This window comes from Ovis canadensis, chromosome 24 (assembly GCF_042477335.2).
Source record: "Ovis canadensis isolate MfBH-ARS-UI-01 breed Bighorn chromosome 24, ARS-UI_OviCan_v2, whole genome shotgun sequence".
NCBI classification, from domain to species: domain Eukaryota; kingdom Metazoa; phylum Chordata; class Mammalia; order Artiodactyla; family Bovidae; genus Ovis; species Ovis canadensis.
This window is the reverse complement of record NC_091268.1, coordinates 43493827-43502619: the sequence shown is the minus strand read 5'-3', so window position 1 is coordinate 43502619 and position 8793 is coordinate 43493827.

Below are 8793 nucleotides of genomic sequence, written 5' to 3'. Positions count from 1 at the left end.
CCACTCCACTGTCTTCTGTTGCTTCTGAGAAGCCAGTTGTTAATTGCGCTGTTTCCTTGAGTGATTTTTTTCTTGCTACTTTTTGACCTTTCCTTGTTCTTTCATGGGTTTCCCTGGTGGCTCAGACAGTAAAGCGTCTGCCTGCAATGCGGGAGACCCAGGTTGGATCCCTGGGTTGGGAAGATCACCTGGAGGAGAAAATGAGTACTTCAGTACTTTTGCCTGGAAAAATCCATGGACTGAGGAGCCTGGTAGGCTACAGTCTGTGGGGTCACAAAGAGTCGGACACGACTGAGTGACTTCACTTTCACTTACTTTCTTTGTTCTTTCATGGTATATTTAGGGAGGGAGCTCTTTGTGTTGATTTAACTTGGGATTCATTGATATTCTTGGATCTGCAGTCTTAGTGATCGTTATCAAATCTGAAAGTTTGAGGGCTATTATATCTTCAAATGATTTTTCTGTCCCTTTTTTTAACCTCCTTTTTTTCTGACTACCATTTCCTATGTTGGTATGCTTGACGTTGCCCATCGGTCCTGAGGCTCTGTTCATTGTTGCTCAATCTTTTTTCCTGTCTAGTATTCAGGCTTGGGTGATTTTCACGATCTGTGTTCACGTTCATTGATTCTTCTACCATCTCACATCTATTGCTAAGATCATCTAGTGGGACTTCCCTGGTGGTGCAGCGGTTAAGGCCTGTACTCGTACTACACGGGGCTCAGGGTTGATTCCTGGCTGGGGCACTAAGATCCTGCATACTGCACAGCCTGGCCAAAAAAAAAAAAAAGGTTCCCTCCCTGTTCTTTTATGGCCGTACCTACACCCCCGCTTCCAACTCCTGAAAACTATGAAGAAATGTTGTCCAATTCTATAATTGTCCTTTCAAGAAAGTGGTATAAGAGAAATCATATAGTATGTGAACATTTAAGAGTGGCTTCTTTTACTTAGCACGATGCCTTTGAGATCTATCCCAGCTGTTGCATGTATCAAGAGTTCATTCCTAGGTGTCCCTGCTGGCCCAGTGGTTGAGAATATGCCTGTCAAAGCAGAGGACACGGGTTCAATCCCTTGTCCAGGAAGATACATGCTGTGGGGCAGCTAAGCCCAAGCACCACAACTACTGAAGCCCACGTACCGTAGAACCTGTGCTCAGCAGCAAGAGAAGCCGCTGTAATAAGAAGCCTGCACACCGCAGCTAGAGAGTAACCCCCGCTCACCACAACCAGAGAAAGCCCGCACACAGCAACGAAGACCTGGCAAGCCAAAAATAAATAAAGTAAGCAAGTAAAATTTAAAAGGAAGAATCCATTCTTTTGGGGGACCTTCCTATACTGTTGGTGGGAATGTAAATTGGTGTAGCCACAATGGAAAACAGTATGAAAGCTCCTTAAGAAAATTAAAAATAGTTGCCATATGATCCAGCAAGCCTATTGCTCATATACATCTGGCCAAAACTCTTAATTTGAAAAGATATGTGCACCCCGGTGTTCACAGCAGCACTACTGACAACAGCTAAGACATGGAAGCAACCTAAATGTCCATGGACAGATGAATGGACAAAGAGCATGTGGTGTATATAATAATAATACATATTATATAGAGAGACAGATATATACTGGAGTACTACTCAGCCATAGAAAGAAAGAATGCCATTTGCAACAACATGGATGGACCTAGAGATAATCGTACTAAGTGGCGTAATTCAGACAGAAAGATAAGCACCATACAAGCTCACTCACCTGTGGCATAGAAAATGTGATACAAAGGGACTTTTTTATAAAACAGAAACAGATCACAGACAAAGAGGACACACTTATGGTTACCGAAGGGGAAATGGGCAGTGAAAGCGTTCGTTAGTTGCTCTGCCGTGGCCAGTTCTTTGCAACCCCACGGACTATAGCCTGCCAGGCTCCTCTGTCCCTGGGATTCTCCAAGCAATAATACTGGAATGGGTAGCCATCCTTCTCTAGGGCATTTTCCTGACCCAGGGATGGAACCTGGGTCTCCTGCATCGCACGGAGATTCTTTACCATCTGAGCCATCAGGAAAGCGCGAAAGAGGCGTGAGGAGAGATAAATTAGGAGTCTGAGGATTAGCAGGTACAAACTACTATACATACAAACTACTACACAAGGTGTTACTGTACATCATGGGGAACTATATTCAATATCCTATAATGAACAATAATGGAAAAGAATATATATCATATTCTATAATATATATATATATAAATTGAATCACTTTGCTATATACCAGAAACTAACACAACATTATAAATAACTATACTTCAAGAAAAAATATAATTAAAAATGAGTTTATTTCTGGGACTTCCCTTGTGGCCCAGTGGAAGGGAAGACTTCACCTTCCAGTGCAGGGGGTGTAGGTTTGATCCCTGTTTGGGGAACTAAGATCCCACATGCTGTGTAGCATGGCCAAGAAAAAAGAAAATATTCCTTTTTATTACTGAAGAGTGTTTCATGGTATGAGTGTACTACAGTGCTGTAGATTAAATTTTTATGTTGCCGTATGGAGAAACTTAATCCAATATAACAGTATTTAGAGGTGGGACCTTTGGGAAATGATTTGATCATGAAGGCAGAACACTAAAGAATGGGATTAACACTCTTATAAAAGAAACTCCAGGCTTTCCTGGTGGCTCAGCAGAAAAGAATCTGCCTGCCAATGCAGGAGACGTGTTCGATTCCTGGATTGGGAAGATCCCCTGGAGAAGGAACTGGCAACCCACTCCAGTACTCTTGCCTGGGAAATCCCATGGACAGAGGACCCTTGTGGGCTACAGTCCATGGGATCGCAGAGTTGGACATGACTTAGTGACTTAACCACAAATGAAATTCCAGAATAGGAAGCAGGCTCTCATCAGACATCAGGTCTGCTGGAGCCTGGATCTTGGACTTTCCACCCTCAAAATGTGAGAAATAAGTTTCTGTTGTTTATAAGCCTGCCTGCCTATGGTAACTTGTTATAGCATCCCAAACTGACTAATACACACAATTTGTTGAACCATCCATTCACCCGCTAAAGAACATGTCAGATCATTTCTGGGTTTTGATTATTACAAATAAAGCTGCTATGCACATTCATGCACGGGTGTTTTTCTTCTTGTTCTAAGATTGACCTGTTTATGTTTTGTTTTATCTCTGGCTGTGCTGGGTCTTCATGGCTTTCTCCAGTTGCAATGAGCAGGGGCTGCTCTCTAGCTGCAGTGTGAGGGCTTCTCATTGCAGTGGCTTCCCTGTGGCTCCCAGGCTCTAGAGCACAGGCTTGATAGTTGTGGCGCACGGGGCTTAGTTGCTCCGCGGCATGCGGTGTCTTTTAGGACCAGGGATCGAACCTGTGTCCCCTGCATTGGCAGGCTGATTCTTCACCACTAAGCCACCTGGCAAGCCCATGAACAGGTTTTTATGTGAACATACATCTTGATTTCTCTGAGATTTCTGGTTGTATGGTAATTGCACATTTAGTTTTATAAGAAATTCCACACTTTTTTCCAGAGTATGCATGCCATTTTACTCAGCAATGTATAGTAACTCATTTTCTCTGTGTCCTTACTAGCATTTGATATTGTCACTATTTTTTTTGTAATTTTAGTGATTCTGGTAGGTGTGCAGTGACATCTCATTGTGGTTTATTTATTTACTTGGTTCCATCAGGTCTTAGTTGCAGTGTGGGTTCTCTAGTTATGGCCCATGGGCTTAGGTGCCCTGCGCCCTGTGGGATCTTCCCAGACCAGGGATCGAACCCATGTCCTCTGCATTGAAAGGCAGATTCTTTACCACTGGACTACCACGGACATCCCTCACTGTGGTTTTAATTTGCATTTCCTTAATGGCTAAAGATGTTCAATGCCTTTCAGCGTGCTTATGTGAAATCTGTAAATCTTCAGTGAAATGTCTGTTTCTGTCTTCTGCTCATTTTCTAATTGAATTGCTGGGTGGTTTGGGGTTTTGTTTTCCCTTTACTGTTGAATTTTGGGAATTCTTTATATACTCTAGAAAGTAGTCCTTTGTTGGATATATGATTTCCAAATATTTTCTCCAACTCTGTAGCTTCCCTTTTCTTCCTCTTGACTGTCTTCCACAGAGCAGCAAGAGTTTTACATTTAAAAAAAATAAATTTATCTGACTGCATGGGGCCTCAGTTGCAGCACGCAGAATCTTTGAGCTTCTTTTGCGACATGTGGGATCTAGTTTCCCGACCAGGAATCAACCCTGGGCCCCCTGCATTGAGCCACTGAACCACCAGGGCCATAAAGAAGGGTGAGCACAGAAGAACTGATGTTTTGCATTTTGTTGTCATTGTTCAGTTGCTAAGTTGTGTCCGACTCTTTGCAATGCCATGGACTGCAGCACGCCAGGTTTCCCTGTCCTTCACTATCTTCTGGAGTTCACAGAAACTCATGTCCGCTGAACTGGTGATGCTATCGAACCATCTTATCCTCTGCCGCCCCCTTCTCTTTTTGCCTTCAATCTTTCCCAGCATCAAGGTCTTTTCCAATGAGTTGGTTCTTTGCATCAGGTGGCCAAAGTATTGGAGCTTCAGCGTCAGTCCTTCCAATGAATATTCAGGACCGAGTTCCTTTAGGATTAACTGGTTGGATCTCCTTGCAGTCCAAGGGAGTCAAGAGTCTTCTCCAACACCAAAGTTCAAAAGCATCAATTCTTCGGTGCTCAGCTTTCTTTATAGTCCAACTCTCACATCCATAAATGACTACTGGAAAAACCATAGCTTTGACTAGATGGACCTTTGTCAGCAAAGCGATAGCTCTGCTTTTTATTTTTATTTATTTATTTATCTTTAATTTTTACTTTACAATACTGTATTGGTTTTGCCATACATTGACGTGAATCCACCACGGGTGTACATGCGATCCCAATCATGAACCCCCCCCCACCTCCCTCTCTGCTTTTTAATATGCTGTTTAGGTCTTTCGTCCAAAGAAAAAGCGTCTTTTAATCTCATGGCTGCAGTCACCGTCCACAGTGATTTTGGAGCCCAAGAAAATAAAGCCTGTCACTGTTTCCATTGTTTCCCCATCTATTTGCCGTGCAGTGATGGGACTGAATGCCAGGATCTTAGTTTTTCTGAATGTTGAGTTTTTTAAACCAGCATTTTCACTCTCCTCTTTCAATTTCGTCAGGAGGCTTTTTAGTTCCTCTTAGCTTTCTGCCATCAGAGTGGTATTATCTGCATATCTGAGGTTATTAATATTTCTCCTTGTAACCTCAATTCCAGCTTGAGCTTCATTCAGCCCAGCATTTCACATGATGTATTCTGTATATAAGTTAAATAAGCAAGGTGACAATATACAGCCTTGGTGTACTCCTTTCCCAATTTTGAACCAGCTATTGTTCCATGTCCGGTTTTATTGCTTCTCGACCTTCAAACAGGTTTCTCAGGAGGCAGGTTAGGTGGTCAGGTATTCCCATCTCTTTAAGAATTTTCCAGTTTGTTGTGATCCACACAAAGGCTTTAGCATAATCAGTAAAGTGGAAGTAGTTGTTTTGTCTGAAATTCACTTGATGATCCAATGGATGTTGGCAATTTGATCTCTGGTTCCTCAGCCTTTTCTAAATTCAGCTAGTACATCTGGAAGTTCTCGGTTTACGTATTGTTGTAGCCTAACTTGATGGATTTTGAGCATTACCTTGCTAGAATGCAAAGCAATGAATGGTAGCTTGAGCATTCTTTGGCATTGTCCTTCTTTGAGATTGGAATGAAAACTGACCTTTTCCAGTCCTGTGGCCACTGCTGAGTTTTCCAAATTTGCTGGCATATTGAGTGCAGCACTTTCATAGCATCATCTTTTAGGATTTTAAACAGCTCAGCTGGAATTCCATCACCTCCACTAGCTTTGCTTGTAGTGATGCTTCCTAAGGCCCACTCAACTTCACCCTCCAGGATGTCTGGCTGTAGGTGAGTGAACACACCATCGTGGTTATCCGGGTCATTAAGGCCTTTCTTGTGTAGTTCTCCTGTGTATTCTTGCCACCTCTTCTTAAAATCTCTTCTGCTTCTGTTAGGTATTTGCCATTTCTGTCCTTTGTTGTGCCCATCTGTACAGGAAACACTCCCTCGATCTAATTTTCTTGCAGAGAGCTCTGGTCTGTCATTCTGCTGTTCTCTCTGTCTTTGCTACTCATTAGAGAAGCCTTTCTTATCTCTTCTTGCTTTTCTTTGGAACTCTGCAGTTGGCTATATCTTTCCCTTTCTCCTTTGCCTTTCACTTCTCTTCTCAGCTGTTTGTAAGGCCTCCACAGACAACCACTTTGCCTTCTTGCATTTGTTTTTCTTGGGGATGATTTTGTTCAGCACCTCCTGTACAGTGTTAGAAACCTCCATCCATAGTTTTCCAGGCACTCTGTCTACCAGATCTAATCCTTTGATCTATTTGTCACTTCTACTGTAAAATCATAAGGGGTTTGATTTAGGTCATACCTGAAAGGCCTAGTGGTTTTCCTTACTTTCTTCAACTTAAGTCTGCATTTTGCAATAAGGAGCTGATGATCTGAGTCAGGTCTTGTTTTTGCTGACTGTATAGAGCTTCTCTATTTTTGGTTGCAATGAGTATAATCAACCTTATTTCCGTATTGACCATCTGGTGATGTCCATGTGTAGAGTCATCTCTTGTGTTGTTGGAAGGTGTTTGCTATGACCAGTGTGTTCTCTGTTAGCCTTTGCCCTGCTTCATTTTGAACTCCAAGGCCAAAGTTAGCTGTTACTCCAGATATCTCCTGAGTTCCTACTTTTGTATTCCAGTCCTATGAAGAATCAGACATCTTTTTTTTGGTGTTAGTTCTAGAAGGTCCTTTAGGTCATCATAGAACCATTCATTCAACTTCAGCTTCTTCAGCATTAGTGGTTGGGGCACAGACTTGGATTACTGTGATATTGAATGGTTTGCTTTGGAAACGAACCAAAATCGTTCTGTTGTTTTTGAGATTGCACACGAGAACTGCATTTCAGACTCTTTTGTTGACTATGAGGGCTACTCCATTTCTTCTAAGGGATTCTTGCCCACAGTAGGAGATATAATGGTCATCTGAATTAAATTCGCCCATTCCTATTCATTTTAGTTCACTGATTCCTAAAATGACAGTGTTCAGTCTTGCCATCTCTTGTTTGACCACATCGTTTGCCTTGATTCATGGACCTAACATTCCAGGTTCCTATGCAATATTGTTCTTTACAGCATCGGACCTTGCCACATCCACACCCGGGCGTTGTTCCTGCTTTGGCTCCGCCTCTTCATTCTTTCTGGAGCTATTTCTCCACTCCTCTCCAGTGGCAGTAGCTACATTTTGATGAGGTCTAATTTGTCAGTTTTTCCTTTTATGGATTGTGCTTCTGATGTCATATCTACGGTTCCTTTACCTAGCTCTGGACATTAAAGATTCTCTATTTTTTCCTAAAGTTTTATATTTTACATGATAGATTTTGAGTTAATTTTTACATAACTTATGGGGATTTTAGGGGCTTCCCAGGTGGTACTAATGATAAAGAATCCGCCTGCCAATGCAGGAGATGTAAGAGGTGCCGTTAGATCCCTGAGTCGGAAAGAACCCCCAGAGTTGGAAATAAATGGCAACCTGCTGCAGTATTCTTGCCTGGGGAATCCTATGGACAGAGGAGCCTGATGGGCTACAGTCCATGGGGTCGCAAGGAGTTGGTCATGACTCAGCAACTGAAGACACAGACATACACACAAATGGTACCATATATTTTATTTTGGTTTTCATTTTTTGTTGAAAACTGGACATTTTAGCTAATATATTGTAGTAACTGTGGATTCTGATTCCCCACCCCCCTCAACCCCGAGGCTGATGTTATTGTTTCACTGTTAGTAAATAGCCTATACTCAATTTGTAGAAACTATCTTCTCCATGGTATGTAACCCATGATGTCTCTGCTCAGTTTAACTTATATTTTGTTTTTTTGTAAAATAAAACCTCCGAAGAGATTGCCCTTAGGTCTACATAGCACAGACGTCAGGCAATGCCCGGTTAGAGGTTCTGCTCAAACATCTTGACCTTTGCCTATAGCGCTGGGGGCAAGTGGGGAAGTCTATTCAAAATTCAGTGTGTTTTCAAGTCTATCCCAACTTCTGATACTTTCCAGGACAGACCTCGGGTCTCCCCCGTGTGTGTGCATGTGGCCTCCTGTTCTACCAGGGATGTGTGGAACCTCTGGTTTTTTCCAGGAGTTCCTTGGTAAATTTCTCTAGAGGCTGCCACCCACCCCAAGCTTTCTCCTTTCTTGTTCTATCAAGTTTGCTATTTTGCAAACAATGCCACTGAACAAGAGTTTTTCACCTTTCCCTCCAGAGCAAGCCCAACAATGAAGCTGCTAGCTTTTAAAGACACCTTCACCCTGGTAGCACTCTAAGGTAGGAATGAGGGAGAAAATGGAAGCAGCTCCAGGAAAAATGCTTCGTGTTCTTTCTGGAAGTGCAGCCATCTTTCCATACACAGTTGCATCTCAGTTTTTTTTACCTGCCTTGGGTCAACTTTCAGAGCCCTGAAGTGGTTGTCTTGACAATTTCATCCTATTTTACAGTTGCCCGACACTTTGCCAGAAATACTCAGACACCCTGAAACCTTTCTCACCCGTGGACACAGCTGAGGATGCACTGGGGACCCAGACTCCAACCTCCTAGCTTCAGCCCCAGTGGAAGAACCTGGCTTCCTAAGGTCGACCTCCTTCCGCTGGTGAGGGAAGACTCAGAAGCTTTCGGGTCGAACTCGCAGGACCAGAACTCAGTACATAACTATAATT